Source organism: Symphalangus syndactylus, chromosome 1 (genome assembly GCF_028878055.3).
Source record: "Symphalangus syndactylus isolate Jambi chromosome 1, NHGRI_mSymSyn1-v2.1_pri, whole genome shotgun sequence".
Classification (NCBI taxonomy): Eukaryota; Metazoa; Chordata; class Mammalia; order Primates; family Hylobatidae; genus Symphalangus; species Symphalangus syndactylus.
This window is the reverse complement of record NC_072423.2, coordinates 38,045,332-38,060,044: the sequence shown is the minus strand read 5'-3', so window position 1 is coordinate 38,060,044 and position 14,713 is coordinate 38,045,332.

Sequence of the window (14,713 nt, the reverse complement as noted above, 5' to 3'; positions counted from 1 at the left end):
GCAAAATTTGATATTGTGATATAATAAGAAATATACATTTATTCTCTCCCCCTGATTCCTGGCACATAGCTCCTAAAACGCTTGTAGATGGGGCACTAGAAAAATCTTTGTTCTAATAATTGGTCTTTGACCATGATTTCTGACACAGAACTCCTAAGACCTTTGTCATTTCCTGAGTGATAGGAGTATCGACATAGAGCTCCTAAATCCCTTGAAATTTCTTGGGTGATAGGAGCATCTTTTGTTCTAATGAGGCAACTCTTGAAAGGCTCTTGGATAGCCTCAGGATGGGGGCTGGTTGCCAGGGGAACCAACCATGTGATTGGAGGGTTGGAACCTTCAGTCCCACCCCATAAACCTCCAGAGAGGGGAGTGGGGCTGAAGGTTGAGTTGATCACTAACTAATGGGCAATGATTTAATCAACCATGCCTATGTAATGAAGCCTCCATAAAAACCCAAAAGAACAGGGTTCAGAGAGCTCTGGGTAGCTGAGCACGTGGAGGTGACTGGAGGGTGGCACCCCCAGAAAGGGCATGGAAGCTCGGTGCCCCTTCCCACATATCTTGCTCCATACATCTCTTCCATCTGGCTGTTCTTCTGTATCCTTTGTAAAATCCTTTATAATAAATGGGTTAATGTAAGTAAAGTGTTTCCTTGAGTTCTGTGACTCATCCTAGAAAATTAATTGAACCCAAGGAAGGGGTAGTGAGATTTATAATCAGTCGGTCAGAAGCACAGATCACAATCTGGGGCTTGTGTCTGGCCCCTTAAGGTAAGGGGCAGTCTTGTGGGACCAAGCCCTAACCTGTGGGATCTGACACTGTCTCCAGGAAGTGTCAGAGTCGAATTAAATTATAGGACACCTAGCTGATGTGGCTAGAGGATTGATTAGTTGATGGGAAAAACCCCACACACATTTTGGTGACCACAGGGGACGCATCCTGTGTTCTGAGAGTACATAGTAAGAGGAAAAAAAGTTTGTTTCTTTTTTTCCCCCAGAAAAATTAAGCTTCACTGCGGGTGCTGTGTTGTTGATAGACTGAGAAGGAGGAGGAGAGAATCCAGCCAAGGGGAACAACTGGAGACTATTGCAACACCAAGGAGAAGAGACAACGTGTGTTTGAACCAGAAATGGTGGTGGGGATGTAGGGGAAGACTGGGTCCTGCAGACATCACTGAGGGCAACTTGACAAGACCTAACAACTCGTTGGATTTCAATGATCAGAGAAAAGAGATGTCAATGGACTTCCAGGTATCCAGCCTTGGAGCCTGGAAGGATGTGCCAATGTTAATAGTTATAAGTAATACAGGCTTAACAGCTCTAGGTGGGTAACAATTGTTTCCATTGTGGATATTTTAGATCTAACACTGCTACAGAACTTGTAGTTGGAGATGTCCAATAAGTACAGTGAAAAATGCAGGTCAAAAGAGAATTGGAGCTGGAAACATGCTTGGGGAGTTCTTGGTGGATGGAATTAAGTCCCCTGATAGGTGCTCTCGAGACCCTCTCCCCACTTCCCATCATGGAGCTTGTCATGATGGATTGAAACCACTTGTTTTCTCTTTAGGCTGTGAATCCTATGACGATGGAGGCGGTCTTGTTCTCCACTGTATTCTTTGAGTCTGGACTGAGGACCTGGATTATTGAGGACCTAATAAAGCAAAGATGATCAAGAACAGGATCTTAGGGAACATCGAAACTAAAGGGCTAGACAGCAAGAAAAGACGATCAAAGGAGCTGACGAAGTAATCCCCAGAGAAAGAGAAGCGTTATGGGATATGGAGTCCCCGGACCCAAATAGAGAGAGAATTTCTAGAGTAGAGGGTGGTGCAGTGGTCAAGATGTTCTTGTCCTAGATAGCTTTTGCACCTGCCCCTTCCCAGCCCAGCCCTCTCTAGAGAAACCGCCCAGTGCACAGGTACCACACCTCTCCCCTTCTCCACAGAGGCTGATTAGACCAAGGATGGACACCTGACCCAAGGCTGTGTTCACTAGTGGTGAGGTTTTAAGGGAAAGTACAGGGAGGGAGAAATCAGTATCATGACAAGCCAAAGCCTTGTGACATTTACGAGTGACAGGGACTCTGGACAAACAAAGGAAACTCCTGATGGACAGAAAGAGAGAATGAAGCAGACAGGCCATCTCCATTCCAGATAACTTTCCAGCTTCCAGCTTCAGCCCCTGTAAGACCCAGCCTCATCTTAGGTTTCACAGGATCCAATAAACTCCCTTTTTCTTAAGCTCATTTGAATGAATTTCAGTTCTTCCTACCTACCTGACTCCAACTAGAGCTGTCTTTACATCTGCTATTTACATAATAATTTAAGGGAAATCAAAAGTCTATGGATTTAGAAAACTTTTTCCTTTAACTGGAAATCATCAGGAACCCTCCACTCATATTAAAAATATAATCTTCGCTTATAGTTGGAACACCCCCATTTCGAATTTTCAAGCTGGAGGAATCTCAGAATCGGACAGCGAGGAGGTTGACTGCCTGCAGTCATGTGCTAGTTAGTATCCTAGGAAGAACTCAATTACAGAATGTCTGACTCCAGTCCAGGGACCTTGCCACAACCTTACCCCATCCCCACCACCCCTGGGCTCAGGGAAACAAATCCCAATTCATTGCTCAGTCGGACTGAGGACTCAGCCCCACCAGTCCTCCACTGAATCTAACTACAGGAGGAAATGCTCCAAGCCCTTGGCTGAGTTCTCCGCAGTCAGACCCCTCTATCAGGAAGGTGGCTTAAATGATTTTAAACCCACCTACGTTGGCCTGTGAGGACTGTTGCATTAAAGCTGAAGGCCAGGCAGGATTCTGTTTGTTGAAATCTGTGTTCCTTTTGTACACTTTTAAGTCACATCTGGTGCTGACCTTAGAAGCAGCACTTGTGTGCTGAATGAATGCAGTGTGACTGTGTGTGCTCAGGGTTTTGGGACTTCTCTGAAAGGCGCTCCCAACCCTCCCAAACTGGCACAGGATGTCCGGCCGTGGTCGGCTTCCTCCACCGCGGCAGAGGATGCCAACTGAAACACGACCTCCTGCCAAGACTCTGGGACCACGCTCAGATCCAGGTCCCTGGGGGCAAAAGGCAGCTCTGTGCCAAGTTCTCCAAAGCCCGGCTCCTCCCGGGCTCTCATCCTGGAAGTGCTCTGGCCTCCTCTTTGGAAAAGGCCCATCAATCTCCTGAGGATTTCTGACACCGGTCGGAGCGCTGGAAACTGCAAGCCCTTCTCGGTCTGTCAGCTGCCTCACACTCTCCAGCCCGGCAAAGCTGTTTGCAGCGTCTGGAAAAGCAGTTACTGGTTTGGTTGTGGTCTGCCTTTGCAGCGGAGCTGGTTCCAAGTGCCACGTCCTCCACCGGCTGCTCTGGCCCAGGACACTCAGGAAAGGTGACAAGGCGGCCCCCTTGCACACTTGCCTGGAGCTATGCTCCCTCCATTTCTTGGAATCCAAATATATTTTCTTTTGTGGAATGAATGAATACAAAGGCTGCCACCCCTTTGCCCAGCCCCCCATCTGAAATTCTTCCTCCAGCTGTCTTGATAGCGATGCTTGACAGACTGGAGGAGAATAGTTTGAATGAAGCTTCCCAGTGCAATATTTCACTGGGCTTGAGTTGAATTGATCTAGCCTGTGATGCCATTTATCTTCACAACCTTCTTAGAGAGGAGCAGGAGAACAAATCTCTTTCGTTTGCATATGGGAAAACTGAGACTAAGGGAAGCTACAGAGACAACTGTAGGGAAAAAGCCAGCAGAGCAGGGCCAATCTGAGAAAAATCCATGCTGATGAGATAGTCTTTTCCTGACTTTAGGGATTTATACAATCACTGGGCATAGAGGACAACATGGGAGGGGACTTAGGGAGAACTGGAGATGGGCCCCCTTACAAAATTCATTTGAGTGAACTCAAATTTAAACATGCACCCCCACCTCCAAGTCTGGTACTCTTGTGCTGGTACCCCAAAACCCAGGACAGGAGATGGCAGCAAGGTTTCCCTGATCACTCCTGTCCCCATCCACCCCTCCCCTCTAAGCTAGTCTCTCAATCACAGCCTGAACCACCCTTCCTTCTTTATGGTTTTTTACTGTTTTCAAATTCATGTTGGTCTTCTCTCACTCAGCTAGACTACTTGCTGCTTCTCAAGGGATGGACTGTGCCCTAGATTTTAGAAACCCCAACCCTTCTGGGTTTTCTCTTTGTTTTCCACTGTTTGCCAAATGATGGTGTCACACCCACAGCCCCAGGGGCAGAATCAAAGAAGGCAGTCACTTGGGACTTGGGGGAAAGCAGTCTTGTTTTCCATGAGAAACAACCAGGGGGAGAAAAAAATCAATGTCTGAAATAACTGTTGAGAAAGAAGTGTGGCTTTCTCTTGGAGTCATAGAAAGTGGTTTTGATGTCAGCTTCACACGTAAGAGAATGGATCCAGGGTGAATCCCTAGTAGCTGGTTGAGGCTGACTCAACCCACAGGGAGCTGCCCAGCACATCAAGTATGGGGATTCTCCAGCAGCTACTCCTGCCAGAAACTTCTACCTGTGCCTATGCCCAAGGCCCCATGATCTCCTAGAACAGCAACCCAAGGGGCCTACCTACCATGTTTCAGCCTCACAGCCTGCCAATTTCACCTCCCTGGCACTACCCACAGTAAATGCCATGAAGGAGACTCAGACTCAGGGGACCACAAATCTGCCCCATCTTGAGCAAATGATTTCCATTCTCTGGCTCTTGGTGTTAGTATCTTTGTAAAACAAAAAAATCAGACTAGCTCATCTGTGAGGGACCCTCTACCTCCAAAACTGCATTGTCTAGACCGGCAGGGAGTGTGTGGGTTTGGTTCTCATTTGGTTGGTTTTCTTGTGTATGTCTTGGCCCATGCATGGCCACTTTGGTCCAGGGTGGTGAGGATCATTATCTACATCAAGTGCTCTGTAACTAGAGAGTGACTATGTGGCTCCCCTCCAGGGAGGGCTGGGGTGAGCCTAAGGCATCCCAAAAGATGTGTGAAATGTCTTTGAAGTCAATAATTTCCCTCAGAAATTCATGTATATTTTGCATTATTTTCTATATTATTACTGAGTTGCTTAACATAGGAATTTTTCTCCCCAAATCTTAGGATAAAGTGACCCTCCAGGAGGATGCTTCTTGCTAAAAGAAGCTTGTTTGAGCTTCCTGTAATGAACTGCTACATACTCCTGAAACTGGTTTAAGAAGCACTAATCTGGCCGGGCATGGTGGCTCACGCCTGTAATCCCAGCACTTTGGGAGGCCGAGGCAGGCAGATCACGAAGTCAGGAGATTGAGACCATCCTGGCTAACACAATGAAACCCTATCTCTACTAAAAATACAAAAAAAATTAGCCGGGCGTGGTGGCGGGCACCTGTAGTCCCAGCTACTCAGGAGGCTGAGGCAGGAGAATGGCATGAACCCGGGAGGCAGAGGTTGCAGTGAGCCAAGGTTGCACCACTGCACTCCAGCCTGGGTGACAGAGCAAGACTCCATCTCAAAAAAAAAAAAAAAACGAAAACAAAAAAAAGAAGCACTAATAAGCACTAATCTGTGGGTGTTTGCAGGAATACCCAGGGCTGAAAATTCATCTTTTGATCCATCCGGGAATCCCTTCTCAGATATTCATCCTTTTCTGTTAAAATGCAAGTTCCCTTGGGAAGGGGCTAAAAGTTAGAAAAAAACTAAGACAAATATAAAATTCTTTACTTGTGTCTGAGAGTCAATTACAGTAGGACAGTCTGTGGCTGTTTGGATCAGCAGTAGCTGGTGGCTGAGGATTTTGGTAAACTTCAGTTGAGTCAACACTGTGATTTGACTGTGTCCTTCAGAGCAAGGACTTAGTCTCAGCACTAAGCACTAAGCTTAGTGCTTAGTCTCAGCACTAAGCAGTCCCCCTGGAGAACTGCATTGAGAGCTGGAAACATATGTCAGAGGGATTTGGACTAAACAGCAATGATCTGGACAGAGATCACGGACGTATGTCACATTCGGAATGAATGGAGAGATCAGGAGGGGAGTGGGCTGGGAGGTGCTCCCATGGGAATGAGTTTTTGATTTGTGTAGCTCCAAAGGGCAGAACCTAGACTAGCACTCCTGCATTTTAGGAGTGCAGATTTTAGCTCAGCAGAGGGAAGCCCAGCACCTTGTGAAATGGGGATGGGCTGCCTCTGTAGAAAGAGGGCACCCTGGTCCTGGGAGAGTCCTCCTATCAGTGGGTGGCTGGAGGGTCACTGGGTTATGGGATCCTTTAAAAGGGTGAGGTGCACATGGAAACACAGCTCCTAGATCCCCTTCAGGGAAGGGCTCGCTATCCAGCTGTGGGGAGTGTGGTTAGCAGACAGCCTCTGGGGTCAGCTCTTCAGGGTTGGCCTCCCCTGCAGGGAGCCTCCTCTCCTGGGGCACTTGCATCTGGTGACTGAGAGAGATCTAGACAAGCATGGAAGCCTGGACATCTAGGCAAGAGCTAGGCTGGCTAAGGCTTTGTTGGGTCTGCCTCAGTGTTTGATGTCTTCTTCCGTACCCCAAACTCCATCCCAGTGTGTACTTGGGAAAAACTCTACCTGAGACAAAAGCATACAACATGGGATGGGTCGTCCTGAGATTCTAGGGATCATACTATTATTCATCACTTACACCTGATTGTGAATAAATTCACTGAAATCTTTGCAGGGAACAAGTTTATACAGGTGTAGCTTAAGGAAACGAAAGGGGAGTCACAAGACAAGTAGGTTAAGAGATAAGGGATTGAAGTTCATGCTTTAAATGTGTGGATTATATCTCAATAAAATGTTTTCTTTTTTAAAAAAAAAAGAGAGAGAGAGAATGAAGCTGATCTAAGATGTCCAGGCCCTCCCAGGCTGTGCTAGGGTACGGGTACTCTAGCATTGCAGTCGGGTATCAGGAACTGGAAGGACTTGTGCAGGACCCTTGGCTTCTCAGCAAGGCTGTCCCCACGAAGCAGATTTCACACACCCATAGCACACCCAAGGCATGGCTAGCAGCCCTTGAAGGCCCTGCTGGCCCCACCATCATCACTGTGCCCCACAGTGAAGCAGGGAGGAGCCCTTCCTGCCAGCCACATCCCAAGGCTGCTATTGTGTTCTCCTCCAGCAGGGGTCAGCAGACTGTTTCTGTAAAGGGCCAGAGAGCAAATATTCAGAGTGGGTGGGCAATATGGTCTCTGTTGCAACTGCTTAACCCTGCTGCTGTAGCACAAAGCAGACATAGATAGTAAGTAAATGAATGTGCATAGCTGTGTTCCAATAAAACTTTACTTACAAAAACAGGCGACGGACCAGATTTGGCGTAGGTATATAGTTTGCTGACCTCCGTCCTAAAATCATGAACCAGCCTAGGTGGAAATAATCCCAGGCCACAGAACAGGAAGGTTTTCTCTACTTGGAATCCAAAAAGGCATCATGTTTCTTGTCTTCCAGGCTTTGCTGGAGAAATGGAACCAAATGTTCTATATCTATTTGACATACATTAAAGTTCAACTGGGAACAGAGATTCACAGGATATGGTTCGTGCTCTTAAGGTCCCCATGTAAATAAGCAGGTAATTCTCATTCAGTGTGATAAACACATGGGAGATGTGGGTACATATGTGTATGTTTTGGCTAAAATCACCACTAGCCAATGTCGCCGGGGTTCAGATAATTAACTTTGGGGGCCTGGGTCAGTTGACCCTCATGGTGGTTAATACAGTAGTATCTGTAGTCACTTCTAGCTGTGGTCTTTACACATCTACAGAGGACTTGCCTTTTTCTTTTTTAATTATTTTTTCAAAATTAAAAAAAAAAAAAAAACTTTAAGTAGAGACAGGATCTCCCTATGTTGCCCAGGCTGGTCTTGAACTCCTGGGCTCAAGGGATCCTCCTGCCTCAGCCTCCCAAAGTGCTAGCATTACAGGCGTGAGCCACCATGCCCAGTCACCTTTTTCAAATTAATCTTGGAAACAAAAACATAATCCCAGTTTGTCACTGAGCCAGAGCCCACAGGTACTGTTTTGGTGCATACGCCACAGAACCGGAGAGTTGTAACAGCCATTGCATGGGAAGGCCACGGGCTGGGTGTGGCTCCAGATCCACGTTCTCTCGTCCTGGGCCTGCTCAGTGTGTTTTGGCTCCTGTGTATGCTTTTCTCTCTGCAGTGCCACGACATCCGACCCTGGCCTTCTCAGAGGACGCTAACCCGCCTGCCCGCCCGAGACTGCCAGCCCTGTCTGTGGGTGCCCTCTGGTGGCCCATCGGCTGCAGAGCCTCGGCGCCTGTTAAGGCAATCGGTCAGGGAAAAGGAGGAAGCGTGAGACTGAGTTGCAGACATTTCCACCAGCTCCTCCTTTGCCAACACAAACCCCAGCCTCCCCCTAGGGATTTTGGAGTGCATTCAGAGCTTGGGGAAGGAATCATTTTCATTCCTAATTCGATACCCTTCATTTTTTCAACCGGGATGGTTCACATGATCAAACCGCACAAGAGGCCGTCGCTCTGTGTTCTGCTTATGGCCGAGAGGGCACGGCGGCTCCCCAGGGCACTCAAGATCTGAGGGATCTGGGGGCCCAACAAGTTAACAAGCAGCTTTGAATCTCTTCCTGGGGAGGCAATTCTTGCGTCTAATTTTCCGCTCCTCTTCTTGTTCCTTCAATGTCTACTGCAGTGGGGGGTCTCAGTGGGAATGGACTAAGCATGCAGGAAAAGTATGGGGGTCTGAGTACAGGCAGGTCCAGGGCTGACTCGGCTCCGGAAACACCGTAGAAACTAGTTCCGGTTCTCCCACCCACCCACTCACATGGCTGCAGGACTTAGCAAGGCCCTGGAGCACCCTGGTTGACTCCACGGACTCCTGATCCAGGCTGTCTGGGTTCCAATCCTGGCTCTACCACTTTCGAGCCACGTATCCCCAGACAAGTTACTTAACCCCTTTGTGCCTTGGAGTCCTTGTCTATAAGATGAGAGTCATAATATTGCCTACCTCCAGGGTTGTTTTGAAAAATAAGTGGGTTGGTACCTGAGAAAATGCTCAGTAAATGTTTCCTGTTGTTATTCAGGAGAAAGCTCATACTAACGAGGATAGGAATCTGAAGACCTCAGTTTCCATCCCAGAGCCACCTTATCCAGCCAGTTGTGTGTGTTCCGGGAAGGGTGACCTCACTTCTCTGTGCTTAGAGCTTTCTATTCCAAGATAAGGAGGAGGACTAAGTCCTTCCTCTAAACTCCTCCATGGCTCTCCATTGACCTCATGATGAAGGCCCAGCTCCCTCAGCTGGCCTCTAACGCTCTTCATGCTCCAGCCCCTGCCCTTCTCTCAAGTCTCATTTCATGCAACACCCAAGGTGATGATGGCTGATGAGTCATATTGTAAAGCACCCATCAGATCATGTCTCTCCTCTGCTCAGAGCCTTCCAATGGCTTCCCATGCCACTGAGAGTAAAATCCAAGGTGTTCTGCACAGGCTGCCAGGTCGTACAGTCTGACCTCAGCTCCCACCACCCCCATCCCCCACGCCACACGACCCCCCCACACACACACCTCTGTGGCTGCTCCCAGCTCCCTCTTCCAGGATGCCAGCCCTCTCTTACCTTGGGGTCTGATATGGTTTGGCTCTGTGTCCCCACCCAAACCTCACCTCGAATTGTAATCCCCACATGTCAGGGGAGGGGCCTGGTGAGAGGTGATTGGATTATAGAGGCTGACTTCCCCCTTGCCAATCTGGTGATAGTGAGGGAGTTCTCACAAGAAGTGGTTGTTTGAAAGTGTGGCACTTCCCTCTTCGCTCTCTCCTGCTTTGCCATGGTAAGACATACTTGCTTCCCCTCCTCCTTCCATCATGACTCTAAGTTTCCTGAGGCCTCCCAGTCATGCATCCTGTACAGCCTGCAGAACTATGTGTCAATTAAACCTCTTCCTAAATTACCTAGTCTCAGGTGGTTCTTTATAGCAGTGTGAGAACGGACTAATATAGGGCCTTTGCCTTTGCTGTTCCCTTGGCCGGGAGCACTTCCCTCAGAGCTGCCTGGTCAGCCTTGCCTCCTTCAGGTTTCTGCCCAAGCACCTCATGATGAGAGGGGCCTTCCCTGACTTCCCTGCCGGTGACAGAACGCTGCCCCATCGCTCTCTATCCCCTGGTCTGCTTTATGTTTCTCAGTGGCCTTGCCATCACTAACTCGTACATGCAGATTTGACTTGGCTAACTGTCTGCCTCCCCCATGTGCGGTGTGAACAGGTGCTTTGTTTTGCTCCCTGCTGTGTCTCCAGCTCCTAGAACTCTGTTGGTCACAAAATAGGTGCTCAAAATCAGTGTGGATCTGTGAAGGATGCTGGCTTGCCTAAGAGAGGAAATTGCTTTGGCAAGGAACATCCAGGAAAGACGTCTCTTAATCTAAAAACTGGGGGCACCATCTAAAAGACCTCCAGTAAGGGAGACAGCACTCCAGGCTCCCCGCACCACCACTGCCCACCTTTCTACCTCCAGGCACCTGGGAATTGGCCCCAGGCAGGATGAAGTCACAAGAGGCTGGGTGGCCAGCCTGAGTTCTCTCCCGCTGCAGGCAGGAGCGCCTCTTTTCACTTTTTATTTCTGCACTGCATTACTTGAACACTTGGTGGCTTCCAAAATGAAGTCACATGGTTTGATGGCAGCTCTCTGGAGGGAAATGCTGCCCTTTAATTGTCCTCAGGACTATTCTGAAAATAGAGTCCTTTTTATTCAAAGCTTAATTCCGTTAATGTTCCCAATATAAATGAATAATAGAAAGCGTAAGCGAATTCTCTCCTGACAGTGTTCCTCTGCTCTATTTAAAGACCCTTCTGGGGCAGAGCCTGGACTCTGCTTTTGCCAAATCCACTTAAAAATCCCTCCCCCAAGAAAGTGCACTGATTTTCCTTGGGCACAGTGTGTCCTGGAGAGTGACATAAAAGGGCATTCAGGAACATCTGCTTGTGGACCCAACCTCCCAGACTGTGCAGTTTGTCCACTCCCCACCACCAACCTCATCTAGGGGGATACAGGAAGCCTCAGTCCCTAGAGGCTTCAAGAGGGTTAGGATGCTGAGGGGGACAAGGGACACAGGCAACAGTACAGAGCAGAATGGAGCAGAATGATGTAGTCACAGCATAAACAACTGAGTTAACTTGATGAGACTGCTGGGAGTGCCTTCTCAGGTCCAGACATGGGTAGATGACAGTCATTCAGGAAGCTCGAATGCTCAACTCAGTGCCTACTTCTTCCAGCAAGCCTTCTGCACAGCTGGAGAGGATCTCCCCTTTGCAGTTCCTATTGCACTAATCGCACCCCTGGGTGGTACTGAGCTGTCGCCACCTTTGAGTGTTTATTTGGGCACAGATGGAATCACTCCCTCGGGGACACCTGCTCTGGCCAGGGGGTGGAAGCTTTTCTGTGTACTCAATCCCCCCCTGCACTCCATCCCTCCATGATGCCACAATGGTCACAACCAGTGGGGCTAGCTGCAACATTTTTGTGTCCCTCGCCAGGTGTAACGCACTGGGAGGGGAGGACCCCTGTTCGTCTGGGTCATTGCCATATGCCCTGTGTCTAGCACAATGCCTAGACCATGGTGGTCCCTCAATCAATCTGTGGAGAATAAAGGAGTCTCCCCTACTAGAATGCAATATCCTAGATGTACACGGCCGTGTTCCACACTCCTTTGTTCCTTTACCAATACTTATCAGTTTTAGCACTCTCTACTTGCTGGCTAAAGGAATGAATGGGAGGAAGGTGTCACAGCAAAGATGGTATTTGAGTTGGGTTCTCAAAATTGAACCAGTTCAGAAAGTCTCAGAAGGAGTGACTGATTAAGATCCCACTAGCCCTTTATGGTGCTCTAGCACCCTGGTGGAGTTCTCATGGTTAATCCTCTCATGGTTAATTACAGGAAAGGCCACCCAGAGGCATAACAGAGAGGGTATGCCTGCCGCCTGGCTTCTGGGTCTTCCCCAGCCATATACCTATGCAGGGGCCACCTTTGCATCCTCAGATCCCAGTACAGTGGCAGAATCCTCATAAATATATGTTGGATAGAACTGAATATCTCACACCCACTAGTTAGTATTCCGTAGCCCACAAGACTGGGACATCCAAGACCCTAGGTGTAGGGGAAATGTATGCAGAAGGGGCCCTAAGCAAAAATGGCCCCACCTGCTCAGCTAGATTCTGCAGCCTAAGATTCTACGTAAGTGAAAAGATTCTAAGTCTCAGACAGCCACCAAGCCTTGTCAAGTTTGTTCTGAAGGCCTGTCACACTCAAGATATATAGTGAGAGTCACCTCCATGCAGCAGAGCTGGGAGGAGTCCAGCACAGCCCCTCATGGCTGACACATGACTCATGTGAGGATGGATGGGTGGAGTGGCATCTGGGAAGGAGGCAGGGTCTTCAGGAAAGGAGGCAGGGTCTTCAGGAAAGGAGGCGCCTAATTCATAGCATGGGCCGGGCTGTGTGGAGGCCCCACAAGGCTCATCTATCTTGGTGGGTAGTGGATTCCCAGAGCTGTAAAATTTCATTTCTCCTGGAGCATCTGATCCATAGGTAGTCTGAACTGGTGAAACAGGAAAAGTTCCCTTGTTCCCCTCTCAGGGCATGCGATGGAGGTGTGGCTCGCTTCTTCAGTGCCCCACTGCTCAAACCTCTAGGGGTAGCATGCAGACAGGAAGGCTGTGGGGCTCCAACCCCATGGCAGTGTCTAGGGGTAAATGTTTGCAGCTGAAGCCCAGTGGGCATGTGTTACATGATGCTCTTTCAGTTTAGCCATCTGTAGGCAGCTTGTGTTAATCAGCTCAATTAGACCCCCTGCCTTATCGCAAGGACAGAGGACTTTCTGTATCCCGGGGCTTCTTGCCCTGGCGTATCAGAAGAATCAGATCACATGTGGGCTTGGAGAATGAGTGCAAGGTTTTATTGAGTAGCAGTAGCTCTCAGCAGATGGGAGAGCCAGAAGGGAGATGGGGTGGGCAGGTGGTTTTCCCCTGGAGTCAGGACGCTCAGTGGCCAGGCTCTCTTCCAACTACCCTTGGGCGAACTGTGCCTTGTTCTGCTGGTCTATGGCCTGCTGGTGTCTGCTGGTGCTTGTCGGTGTGTTCTTCCACTCCTCTCGAAGTCCAGCTGCTCGTGTCTCTGCCCGGCTAGGGTCTCTGGTTTTTTTTTTTTTTTTTGAGACGGATTCTCGCTCTGTCTCCCAAGCTGGAGTGCAGTGGCACAATCTTGGCCCACTGCAAGCTCTGCCTCCCGGGTTCACGCCATTCTCCTGTCTCAGCCTCCCAAATAGCTGAGACTACAGGCGCCCGCCACCGCGCCTGGCTAATTTTTTTTTTGTATTTTTAGTAGAGACGGGGTTTCACTATGTTAGCCAGGATGGTCTCGATCTCCTGACCTCGTGATCTGCCTGCCTCGGCCTCCCAAAGTGCTGGGATTACAGGCGTGAGCCACCGCACCCGGCCAGGTCTCTGGGTTTTACAGGCACAGGATCGGGGCATGGCGGGCCAGGGTGGTCTTGGGAAATGCAACATTTGGACATGAAAACAGAAATGCCTGTCCTCACCTAGGTCTGTTGGCACAGGCCTGGGGGTGGAGCCCTTGCCAGGGTCCATGTCCTTCCCTTCCCAGCACTTCCCTGGCCTCCTACTATATCACTGGGAATATCCAAATGCAGGGCAGCAACTGCAGAGAGAAGCATAACAGTACTCCTTCATCCTGTCCATACCTCTCCTACCCCTTTTTTTTTTTTTTTTTTTGGAGACGGAGTCTTGCTCTGTCACCCAGGCTGGAGTGCAGTGGCGTGATCTCAGCTCACTGCAAGGTCCGCCTCCCAGGTTCACGCCATTCTCCTGCCTCAGCCTCTCCGAGTAGCTGGGACTACAGGCGCCCGCCATCATGCCCGGCTAATTTTTTGTATTTTTAGTAGAGACGGGGTTTCACCGTGGTCTCAATCTCCTGACCTCGTGATCCGCCCGCCTCGGCCTCCCAAAGTGCTGGGATTACAAGCGTGAGCCACCGTGCCCGGCCTCTCCTACCCCTTTCTTCCAGCCACACCCCTCCCCCCAACAAAATGAGAAAAGAGACACAGAACAGGAAAGTCAAGGCAGCAGCTCAGATGTCCATCTTCAGTCTGCACTCTACAAGAATGTGCCTTTAGGTTCACTAGATGATATAGGTGCTGCTGGCAAGAGACCCCTCTAGGAACTGGCTGCCAAGCTCATCCAGCCCAGACAGCAGTGTGAGCTGGTCTGGGGCAGAGCTGGGGGAGCCATTTACCTCCCATACCTTGTACATAACAGGGGGTCCCTGGGTAGGATCTGGGGCAGGTGATCAGGCAGGGATACCTTCATCCCAGCCCTGTAGCTTTGTTCCTGCCACCCCTCTCTCTTCCAGGAGTGCTCTGGTGTCTGCCAAGATAAGCTGCAAAGCCCCACACTGCCAGCCTGGGGACCAGACACTCCTAGCTCTCAGCACAGGCAAGCTCTCCCCACCCCAAGGTCCCTGTCTCTGGTGGATGCTCCAGGCTGTCTCTGTGCCTCTGTCTTTACCTAGTTTAAGCCTCAGTTCCTTTGGGCATACAATGGGAGCAATAATAACAACCTTCATTTTCTACTTGGGACTGTTAGCATAATCCAGGGAGACGTTGGGTGTGAGGTCCAAGAGGACCCATCAAGGGCTCCAGGTTAATTATTGTTATTACCTCTGCT